Genomic DNA, 12,695 nt, shown 5'->3' with positions numbered 1-12,695 from the left:
GAAAGGTTACCTGACAGAATGGCCACTTGTCCAAATTATCTACACATAATGATCGAAGGACTGTAATACAGTGGGCAGTGCTTATATCGGTGTAAATTCAGGCAGCTGTGGCAAATTCAAGCTACCTCCTACAGCATCCATATTTGCGGCTGAGCTTACAGCCATTTTGGGGGTCCTGCAATATGCTGAAACTCTGTCTGAGCATGTGATTGTGGCAATGTCCGATTCCAGGTCAGTATTGTATAGTCTATAAATCATGAACTCTAGAAAAGCATCTCGTGCACAAGAAGTACATCGAATGAAGTCACAGGGGAAGAAAGCTTCATCTGTGTGGGTAATACCCCGTTTTCGAATCCTAGGCAATTTGCTAGCAGACAAAGAGCACTATTAGCTGCTACAGAATGCCAGCAGGCAATACACTACCGTTCCAGCATCGGATTATACTTTCTTGCTTCGTCCTCGGCAATTGACGGCGTGGAACAACGAGTAGCACGATACCTCCCAACAACGTGTGAAAACACTATGTCATTATCCATCTAGATATTCTGACAGTACTTTGGCAGCATAAGCGTCCCTACTCGCGCAATTCATAAGACCATTCGCAAGAATAACATTTCATCACGGTAGTTTCCCTCAACACCTCCACCATATCCAAGTACTACGGTTTCCTTTCTGTTCATGTTCAGCTGATACAGTTGCAAATCTTAACCACATTTTCTTTGGATGTCCACACCACTTTGCTCGCACTACTTATCTACTGCAAAAAGTATTATTATGTAAAGGAGAGGTCATATAAGTTTCTGGTGAGACCCCAACTCGAGTATGGTTCCAGTGTATGGGACCCTCACCAGGATTACTTGATTCAAGAACACGAACAAATCCAAGGAAAAGCAGCTCGATTTGTTCCGAGTGATTTCCGACAAAAGAGTAACGTTACAAAAATGTTACAAAGTTTGGGCTGAGAAGGCTTGGAAGGAAGGAGACGAGCTGCTGGACTAAGTGGTATGTTCCGAGCTGTCAGTGGAGAGATGGCGTGGAATGACATCAGTAGACGAAAAAGTTTGAGTGGTGTTTAAAAGTAGGAAAGATCACAATATGGAGATAAAGCTGGAATTCAAGAGGACAAATTGGGGCAAATATTCGTTTATAGGAAGGGGAATTAGGGATTGGAACAACTTACCACGGGAGATGTTCAATAAATATCCAATTTATTTGCAATCATTTAAGAAAAGGCTAGGAAAACAACAGATAGGGAATCTGCCACCTAGGCGACAGCCCTAATTGCAGGTCAGGATTGATTGATTGATTGATTGATTGATTGATTGATTGATTGATTGATTGATTGATTGATTGATTGATTGATTGATTGATTGATTGATTGATTGATTGATTGATTGATTGATTGATTGATTGATTGATTTGTTCCGTTTCCTGTTCTGTTGTGTTCTGTTTTTACGCCTTTTTTAATCCACGCCGGAATAGCAGAACATTGATATAATGAGAGTTTTCACTAGTTTGTTCGCTAGAGTAAATGGAAAAATAAATTTGAAATTGTTTAATGCATGTACCTTGGCAGAACCTCGTCCACAGGCAGCTAATGTCTGTTCCGACTTACAGAGTTGTTCGTCAAGGGCTATTCGCATGTTTCTTACGTTCTGGCGAAAAATGAGGACTTGGTTTTGAAATCCAATGTCGGAGAAGGACAAACGGTCGTTGTTGGGAATAGAAGAAATAAATGTTTCATGGTAGCACGTGTGGCATGACTTTATCAAATCGATAACACGGACAATTTCCACCACATCTCTTCGTTATTTACGATCTCCATTAAAATAAAATTTATTTATACCCGAATTATCAGCCGTCACCGTGATCAAGAGTCATCGAGCCATTCAAGCATGTGCTTGTTGTATTGCCTAACATTTCGTTCAGGCTCCTTACCTTCATCAAATGACTACGAATTCGATTTGCGAGCATCAAATTGGCGAGTCTATACTGAGCACACACGTTCTGAAAAAAAAGCTACCCCATGACGCAACAGTCCCGAAGGTCGATGGCTTACCACGTGATCGCTGTTCATCCCTAAGGCTTGTAGATTATGAGGTGCCGTGTGGCCATCACGACGAATCCTATCAATCAATCAATCAATCAATCAATCAATCAATCAATCAATCAATCAATCAATCAATCAATCAATCAATCAATCAATCAATCAATCAATCAATCAATCAATCAATCAATCAATCAATCAATCAATCAATCAATCAATCAATCAATCAATCAATCAATCAATCAATCAATCAATCAATCAATCAATCAATCAATCAATCAATCAATCAATCAATCAATCAATCAATCAATCAATCAATCAATCAATCAATCAATCAATCAATCAATCAATCAATCAATCAATCAATCAATCAATCCCTATCTGTAGTTTACTTCATATATATATTTATTATATAGTAACACTTCCTCATTTTACAGCTTGCCTAAAAGACGAAGTATACTTAATACTAACTGATATTGTGCAACAGAGAAAAGTACATAGAAGTCTATTGAATGTTAAAGCAAATCACCGAAGGTGGTTTCTTTAAATAATTATTGGTGATTTCAAGGCAGAAAGTCCAATATCAATACTCAATGATTTTGGCAGGTGGAATGCCTTGCAAACCTCAACGAAGTTTCTAGGTATCGTGCCCCTACTCAAGTCGATGATTTCGATCCTTTTTTAGCTTGTATTCTTCCTTGTAAACAGGAACTGTGGGCTCGTATATTTTCTTCTTCTCACGATCAACGTCGTCAGGTTGACTCACGAAGGATTCGAAACGGACTGTTGGACCGATTGTATATCCTACATTGTTGTCTTTGTAAGCAATTATATCGATCCTACGAGTGCTTCCTTTCTCTGACAAAGCATGGATCTCTTCATAGACGGTGAATCCGGTTCTTCTGAGTACCTGGGTGATGGTAGATCTTATTTGATGATGCCTAGTGATGCGCAAAGTTTCGCCGTGCTCGCAGGAATCAACGATGCGTGGAAGTGTTTCAGTCTCGTTGAGGCGTCAGTTACTGTCCATGGACCTACCGGACAGAGCACGAACTGCTGCTACATTCTCCGTCATCTAGAGGGCGTCTCTCCATTCGCTGTGCGATAAACCTTCGCGGTGGCTGACCCATTTATTCGTATACTTTATTAAACTATTTTTATTTAATTAACAATTATTAACAAATATCGGTACGTGTTTCGTCTATCTTGTAGACATCATCAGCCGAATAATTATAAGAATAAGTACACTAGACAAGTACAAAAACACATTAAAATGATTCGAATTACCGAATTCTCGTATCAAGAAATCCTGATAAGGGTCCCATACACTGGAGCTATACTCTAACTGCGGTCATACCAGAGACTTATACGCCCTCTCTTTTACATCCTCACTAAAACTCCTAAATATTTTCATAACCATGTGAAGAGATCTGCAACTTTCTTAACTACCTCGTCAATATGATTACCCCAATGCAGATCATTCCCTATATTAACACCTGGGTACTTACATCGTTCCCCATGTGGTACTATCACCCCATCAGCACAGTAATTATAACTGAGAGGACTTTTCCTCTTGGTAAAACTTACAACTTGACTTTTTATCCTATTTGCATTCATACGATTGTCCGCTGTCCATCTCACTACGTTGTATAAGCCCCCTGCAGTCGCTCACAACTCTATACTGTAGTACAACATACGAGAACTGAAAAAGAAATCAAAGGAAGCAGCACTATTTGTTCTGGGTGATTTCCGACAAAGGAGTGGTGTTACTAAAATGTTGCAAACTTTGGGCAAGGAAGATTTGGTTGTAAGGAGAAGTGATGCTCGGCTATGCGGTATGTTTCGAGCTGTCAGTGATGAAATGGCGTGGACCGGGCGAGTTGGCCGTGCGGTTAGGGCCGCGCAGCTGTGAACTTGCATCCGGGAGATAATGGGTTCGAACCCCCCACTGTCGGCAGCCCTGAATATGGTTTTCCGTGTTTTCCCATTTTCACACCAGGTAAATGCTGGGGCTGTACCTTAATTAAGGCCACGACCGCTTTCTTCCCATTCCTGGGCCTTTCTTTTCCTATCGTCGCCATAAGGTCTATATCGGTGCGACGTAAATCAAATAGCAAATAAAGAACGAAATGGCGTGGAATGACATAAGTAGAAGTTTGAATGGAGCTTTTAAACGTAGGGAAGATCGTAATATGAAGATAAACTTGGAACTCAAGAGGACAGATTGGGGCAAATTTTAATTTATGGCACGAGGGAAATGTTCGATAAATTTCCAAATTCTTTGGAGAAATTTAAGAAAATGCTAGGTAAACAATTATAAATAAATATCACTAAGTCTGTGGATGCTGCGAATAAATCATTCAGAATTGCCTCACATTTTATATGAAGATTCTTCAAAATGGAGCCACAAAAATTTCTCAAGGCCATATTCCCATCACCTCCTTATTTAAACTTGCTTACTCAAAACTTAAACTAATAAGACGCTAAGGAAAGAGATATAATCAAATCGGTAAATAATGCCCTCACTTGGTGGCCTATAATGAAAAGCAACAGTGTTCACATGGGTTTTACTTGAGACAGATGAACACAAAAAATTTCTATTTCAGGGTTGCTCACCAAGAGGGGGACTTGTGTTACAAAATCCAATATTACAGAAGGTCCACGAAATCTGGGGGCAAGCTTGCCTGCTGGAACAAAATTTTTAGCCTTGACCTGTCTCCAACTTTTAAATTGGTACGATCATACCTTTTTTCTTTCTCATGAGAGGCTTTAAGATTACATTTAGCCTTTTTCCGCAGATCCATAATGTTATCTGGGTCTATTTTCTCTGGTAAAAGCTCATTAATTGACCACAAAGTGGACAAGGGCTGTTGAGAATAAACTTAAACATAAGAGATGGGGGGGGGGGGAACATGTGTGCCTCGTGAACAACCGAGTTAAAGGCTAATGATAACCAGTGTAAAGACGTGTCCCAACGAGAATGATCTTCTTGGTAAGAATGGCGTGTGGCCTTCGAAGAGGCCTGGTGCAGGTCTTTCCATCTGACGCCGTACAGGCGACCTGCGCGACCTGGCCAAGTCTGAAACAGCCATGAGAACCGTGTGAAACCGTCTATACACACAAGAATGAATTTATTCCCATTCCCTTTAGGTCGAGAGAAAGTTCCAACGTAATCTATGTACAATCGCTCCGTAGGAAGATATGCTTACTGTGATGACAATAGCCCTACCATAGCGGACAAAGTGGGCTTGCTAATCAAACAAGATTTACATGCTTTAACCAGCTTCTTAATCTCGCCGTCCATACTCTTCCAGATAAATATTTCTCTTATATTCTCTCTAGTATTGAAGATGCCCAGATGTCCCCCTAATGGGGGTCTCATGGTAATACTTGAAAATCATAGGCAATAGAACGGCTGGAATAACAATTTTCATCTTCTGATCGTGCCTTGAAGGTCAGCACACAACCTCATTTCTCAAAACCCAAGGGATAACATGTTCCCCAGAAGACAGAGTTTCCATAATAGAGGAGCCAGCATCGGATCTTCACACTGATATTTCGCTATATCGTGAATTAGCACAGGAGAATCAGTCAAAATGGCGTTTATACTAGAAAGTATGGAAAAAGAAAGAGAAGGTCTTTCCTCCGGGTCAACCAAATCGACATCACCAGAGAACATTCGGCTTAATCAATCGGCGACCACATTCTCAGATCCCCGAAAGTATCGCACCTCAAACGTCAAACGTCAAACGAAATGCCAAAATCCCGGTACGACGGGGCCTAGCCAAAACCCAGCTCAGGTGCGCAAGGTAAAGAGGGATTATTTTTCAAAGCAAATAGGACGGCCAGTCTTTCTAACTCGTATATAGAGTACTTGCTCCTTGGGATGATAAGGTTATAGACGCATAGGTAATTCGCCGCCTTCCGAGTTCCGATTCCTGAAGTGACCGCAGTGACCGCAGATGACGAGGCGTCTCTATGTACAATGAACGTCTTAGAGAAATCTGGCACAGCCAAGAACAGGGCTTTACACCGAGCTAATTTCAAATCCTCGAACGCAGTTTGCTGTGACGGTTCCCATTCAAACTTGACACCTTTCCTACGGAGGAGGTTTAGGGGTCCCGCACTATTAGCAAAGTCGGGGATGAATTTCCTAAAGAAATTCACCATGACGATTAATCTAGCAACCCCTTTAAAATCTTTGGGAGACTTAAAGACGGATAGCATGCTTCTGGACTGATCGACTGAAACTCCATCAGGTGACACAATGTGCTCCAAGAAGGACATCGATGGTTTAGCAAAAGATACCTTTGACAACTTTACCGTCTATCCAGCTTTAGGAAGGCGTTTTAGAGATTCCTCTAGATGAGTTAAGTGTTCTTCGGGGGTCTCAGAGAAAATAACGACTTCATCTAAATAATGGGAAAGATATTCAAATTTAATGTCGGAGAAGACCCTATCTAGCAGCCTAGTAAGAACCGCCGCGCCCTTGTGAAGCGCGAAAGGCACATGGTTCCATTCGAACAAGTTTCAGTCGGTAACCAAAGCATTCAGATGTTTAGATTCTTCCGCCAGAGGTATCTGATTAGAGGCTTGGTTAAGATCAAGGATGGCGAAGAACTTAGATTTACGAAAACAAGGAAAACATGAGTGCAAGTCGGAAAGAGGTACTGATTGTAGTACGATCTTACGATTTAATGCCCTACAGTAAATTACTTGCCTGAACCCACCTTGAGGTTTCGGCACCAGAAAAACAGGTGCGGAATACGCGGACTTTGATGGTCGAATGATACCATCCCTCAGCATTTGATCTATGATTTACTTGAGGGCCTTCATTTTAGGTGGAGATAGCCTGTATGGAGAAAATCTTACAGGAACTGAATCCGTAAACTCAATCTTGTATTCAATTAGTCAGTGAAACCGAAATTTTCCTCAAACACATCGGAAAATGACCGACATAATTTACGAATGCATTCAGCCTGATTGCAAGTATGAAGAATGATAGATTATAGTTCAGCCTGATTCTCAGGTAGATGTCTAAGATCTAACGACATCGCACTCTGGGTAGGCGAAATCATAGAAAACGACACCGAGTTACATTTCAAAAGGCGTATATGGAAATTACTCCTGAATAAATCCTAAAATTTCTAGAGAAGAAGAATTAGCCGAAACACATTACAGAAGAAATATATTCAGGAAATTCACAACAAACTTTTAACTTGGAATACCATTCTTCAGAAATAATGGAGCCAACACTTTCTGAATCTAAAAAGGCCGTGACTGCTTCGGTTATTTATTTCAATTCTAAGGAAGGGCGCAAATCCTGGAGTATCGGAGGCAAGTTTGAGACATTCTTTACGACCTTCAAAAGATGTTTTGGAGGGTATCCCCTCCTCATAAAATTCGTTACCAGAATTAAACTGGGCTGAGCCTTCAGAAACAGATTGGTGAGAGGACTCAGCTGGGCACCCTAGTAATTTTCTATTGCTGTTATTAGCAGAGGTAGAACCCGAAGTAGAAAAAAGGAGGTGTACTACACGATGAATTATAGTTCTTAGAGAGGTGTGTGAATGACCCGCATTTGAAATACCCTTGAGAAGATAATGCCCCGTTTTTAGGTCCGTTAGTTTTAATAGAGGACACTTGTTCCTAAGATGGTCCGCGCCGGGCTGAGTGGCTCAGACTGTTAGGCACTGGCCTTCTGACCCCAACTTGGCAGGTTCTATCCTGGCTCAGTCCGGTGGTATTTGAAGGTGATCAAATACGTCAGCCTCTTGGAGGTAGATTTACTGGCACGTAAAAGAACTCCTGCGGGACAAAATTCCGGCAATCGGACGTCTCCGAAAACCATTAAAAGTAGTTAGTGGGACGTAAAAACAACAGCATTAAGTTGGTTCGCCGACCCACATGCGTAACATTTGAAGGGAGAGAATGTTCGGCGAGGTGGTGGCTGAGAAATATTAGAAGATGGAGGTAGTTCCCGAGTGACTCGCAGAGTATCTGCGTATTTTACTCCTTCTGTGGACACGGACATAACCTCAAGTTCAGCAAACGTTTGCGGATGGGAAACAAAACATGAATATGACCTATATGATGGCAAAATCCCTTCAGTTATAGTCTGTACTATTTGACCTTCACAAATGCGAGGCAAACACTCTGGTGTAAAACTTAATATCTTGTATGAAGTTTGCTAAATTTTCATCTAAACTTTAGACTCGGAAGTAATATTTTTGAATTAAAGATTACAACGCTCTGGCAGGGATAAATTTCGCGAACAAATGGGCGTGAAAGGTTTCGTTGGAACCCCTTACCGATATTGCTTTAACGATCTTATCTGAGAGAGCACCAACAGAGTAGGGTTAAATGATTTGTGGGATTTGTTAATGCGAGAGGGCAAACACTATGGCATGATCCTGAAGTTCTACCAGAAATCTTAAGAATGCTATTGCATCAATAGTTGAACTGACAAAGAATTTCGAAATCCCTTTAAGCAACATGGCTAAAGGATGAGGTAAACTACTAAAGCTTCGTGACAAGACCGGGGAGGACACCGGAAGGTTGAGGAGGTTCGAAAGCGGCGTTACTGATTTTAAAAAAAAGGAGGAATATGTTGTGGATTAGTAATGGGGTTTACGACTTGTTCCGATGGGGCAGAAGCTTGTTGTGGCTCAATCGATCCCCCGCTCTCTGATGACTTATTAGGGTCCTCTTCTGTAAGGACATCTAATGGGACAGAGTAGTCACTTTCCACTAGCAGACCCGGACAACAATTGATTAACTTTATTAGACAACTCAGAAATATGTTGAGGCAGAGATTTAGCTATACTAGAATGATCGTCGTTAAATTTTAGAGACAATAGGTCCCCCACTGTATTGTAAAAGTGAAATAACCTAGATTGAACGGGTTTAAGTTGTTTACTACAGGGTTCACCTCTTCAAAACAACTGAGAACAGAAGGAAGTTCAGTAATATTAGCGGTGATTGTGGATAAAGCGTCACCAATTTCCTTCTCTCCATGAAAATGAAAATACACAGCCTGTTTCCAGTCATTCGAACGGGTCAGGAATGGAATGAACAAATCCGCCATCTAGCGGCGAGGATAGGAACTCTGCCGTCTGCCGAAGCCAGTCGCACTCCTCTGGGGCAATGGTTAATACACGACAGATGAAATGAAATGCTATTCGAGAATGTTGCTGGAATGAAATATGACAGGGAAAACCAGAATACCCGGAAGAAAACCTGTCCACCTCCGCTTTATCCAGCACAAACCTCACATGGAATGACCGGGATTTGAACCTCGGAATCCAGCGGTGAGAGGCCGGCGCACTGGCGCCTAAGCCACGAAGGCTCCCTTCTCTCCATACACCGAAATAATAATGGGCAACTCCAAAGAATCTTTAAGTGTAGATCTATCTGTTGCAACCGTGCAAAAGACTGGACCTTTCTAAATGATAGTTCATAAATTAGTTCTTCCTTGAGCAAATACCAAGGTGCAAGAACCTCTCTAGCACCAGATGTAATGAGCGAAAATTTTGAGAAAACTTAGAAAAATCACAAAACGGAAAATTTCTAGTGTTTAATTTCGAATCTTAAGAAAATCCGTCAAAAGGGGCTTTGTCAAAGCCCATTCAACCACGCTATGCCATAAACTTGTTACGGAAATTGCATGGTTCACGGAGGTGTAAGAAGGTGCTGGGGGAATGGGTGGACAGGGAAATGACCAGAGCATAAGTTAAGCACAACATCTTTACATTTTATTTCATTCATTTTTTTTTCATTTTAAAATTTGATAGATAATCTGAGACTTTCGAGACGCGTTGAGTGTGTTTGCAATTAATTACACGGCATAAGCCCAAAATATACCTCAATGAATAGTTACACAGGCCGTGGAAGTCTAAATGATAATATCATTTCAACAGTTTTACCATATACTTTCATATATCCAGCGAAGTGATATCTGAGAGAAAACGTTATTTGACTAAATGAAATTGCTAAATAATCAGCTTGTTGTTCTCTTTTCTGGTAGAATATATGTGATTCTGGTTGTTTGCAGAGTTTTGAAGTGATTTTCCCTATGATGTTACACTTATCATGTTGAATTACCGTCATTGTACGTGATAAAGGGTACAGATCTCTGCACATGGTTATGAGAGTGTTTAGGGGTTGTAGTAAGGATGTAAGGGAGAGGGCAGATAAGTCTCTGGTGAGACCCCAACTAGAGTATGGTTCCAGTGTACGGGACCCTCACCAGGATTACCTGATTCAAGAATTGAAAAAAATCCAAAGAAAAGCAGCTCGATTTGTTCTGGGCGATTTCCGACAAAAGAGTAGCGTTACAAAAATGTTGCAAAGTTTAGGTTTGGAGGAATTGAGAGAAAGAAGACGAGCTGCTCGACTAAGTGGTATGTTCCGAACTGTCATCGGAGAGATGGCGTGGAATGACATTAGTAGACGAATAAGTTTGAGTGGCGTTTATAAAAGTAGGAAAGATCACAATATGAAGATAAAGTTGGAATTCAAGAGGACAAACTGGAGCAAATATTCATTTATAGGAAGGGGAGTTAGGGATTGGAATAACTTACCAAGGGAGACGTTTAATAAATTTCCAATTTCTTTGAAATCATTTAGGAAAAGGCTAGGAAAACAACAGATAAGGAATCTGCCACCTGGGCGACTTGCCTAAATGCAGATCAGTATTGATTGATTGATTGATTGATTGATTGATTGATTGATTGATTGATTGATTGATTGATTGATTGATTGATTGATATTTTCGCGTTAGCCAATCCCAGCAATCCGGCTACTTCGGCCGCCATGTTTTTTAATTATTATGGTCTGAGGATTCAAGGGTTCACTGTCAGATATCATGAACGGTTTACGAAATCGAACCCTCGGGAAAAGAACTAGGGCCTTAACAAAGCGCGCAACCACATTATGTAAATTTTTCCATATTCCACTCTATGTGAAACTCTCTTAATATCCCAGGGACTTATCCCACATCGCTTTTTAACGATTTGTTTGATAATTATAATTTATGTAAAAATTCATGTGGTTGTCTTTGATTGACACAAGCCGTGGTCTGTTGTTTTATTTGATTTTTTCGATTAGTATGGTATCTTTTTATGCCTGTACATATATTTTAGTGTATTTTAAAAGATATTTATTTTTTATTTGCTATTAACCCCATCCGAACGCATCAAGTGCTTCTTCGCGTGAGCTAGGCCAAAATTAGGACAGGATACGGTACAAATTTGAGTTAGAATGTATGAATAGGGTGAAATTTGGGTACATATTTAACACATTTACACTATTTTTCGCATATGGAATCTGGAATCGTGAAATTTGGTTCATATACAATGTGTATGCCAAATTTGATGACTCTACCTTTGTTATAAGTGTGTCGAACTAGGAAATATACGTGTATAAAGCACGAAATTTACGTACAATCGAGAAATACAGCCAAAGCTAACATGTAAGGAAGAGATATACGACAAAAAATCACCAAAGTACTCCATACTGATAGGACTCCATACTGAAATAAGATTTTGCTATCCGTTTTGTGATACGTCTCACCGTTTAGTCACCAAATACCGCGAAAGGAAGGTCTGCACCGTTATTAAAATTGCCTCTATATTTTGATACTTTTCTCGTGTAAAAACTGAAAAATTTAAACAACTCGGTATTTTTCCTTCGGTTACAGGCTAAAAGCTGTAATTTCGCCAAATTTCACTTTTCTAGCTCGTCTGGCAAATTGTGCCGCCATCTTGATTTAGAGGGAAAAGGGGGGGGGGGTAAAATTTGGGAATTTCCTGAAATGTTTTAAACCGACGAAATCTATAGGTTATCGCTTTGGATAAATATATAGGCTACGACTGCGTTCTTATGCTGAGCCCAAAATTTGAAGACCCCCAGCGTGCCCTCCTTAGGAAATTTTGAGATTTTCGATTTTTCTAGCGATCCTGAGGTCATCAGCTTCTCTGGTCCCAAGCTGTATGTTTCTGAGATGTCTGAAAGTGTCTCATTAATTCACGTCATTAATTCATTTTTATACCTTTATATAGATCGCTCCAGACCGACTTGTATTTATATGTATGGAAATAGAAGGAAAATAAAATGACAGTAGGCCTAGGTGGAGAAAGGACACACTGGCTTGGAACAAAACCATATCATTAATCCGCGATGCTTACAGTGATAGTTTCGATACTGAAGAGCCATGAGCTTTCATCAAAATCAAAAGCGGCAACAACGCCGTACCCGTCTTCAAGTGCAATGGACTCTCAGTTTCTTCTCTCCAAGAAATAGAAGTCACATTTCATTATAAATTTAAAAATAACTTTACTACAGCTGAAAAGCTGTTTACTACAAGGACACCCCCTTCTCTCACTCCCTTAACCAGTCGCTACTTTACCACTAATATGTCGGAGAAATTCTCCAGTGAACCAGATCCCATGCAGCGAATGGCCCAGATGACGTGCCAGCGAGAAGCCTCCACCACTGCGTGGACGCTTTGGCATCGTAACTGAGTGCGAAATTTACCATCTCAGCAAACAATGGGACTGAGCCAAGTGAATGAAATAAAGGTAATGTCGTTATCGGTTTCAAAGATGGCTACAGAGGAAAAGTATGCAACTATCGCCCGGTCTCTGTA

Source organism: Anabrus simplex, chromosome 1 (genome assembly GCF_040414725.1).
Source record: "Anabrus simplex isolate iqAnaSimp1 chromosome 1, ASM4041472v1, whole genome shotgun sequence".
In the NCBI taxonomy this organism is placed as follows: domain Eukaryota; kingdom Metazoa; phylum Arthropoda; class Insecta; order Orthoptera; family Tettigoniidae; genus Anabrus; species Anabrus simplex.
Note: the sequence above shows the minus strand (reverse complement) of the source record.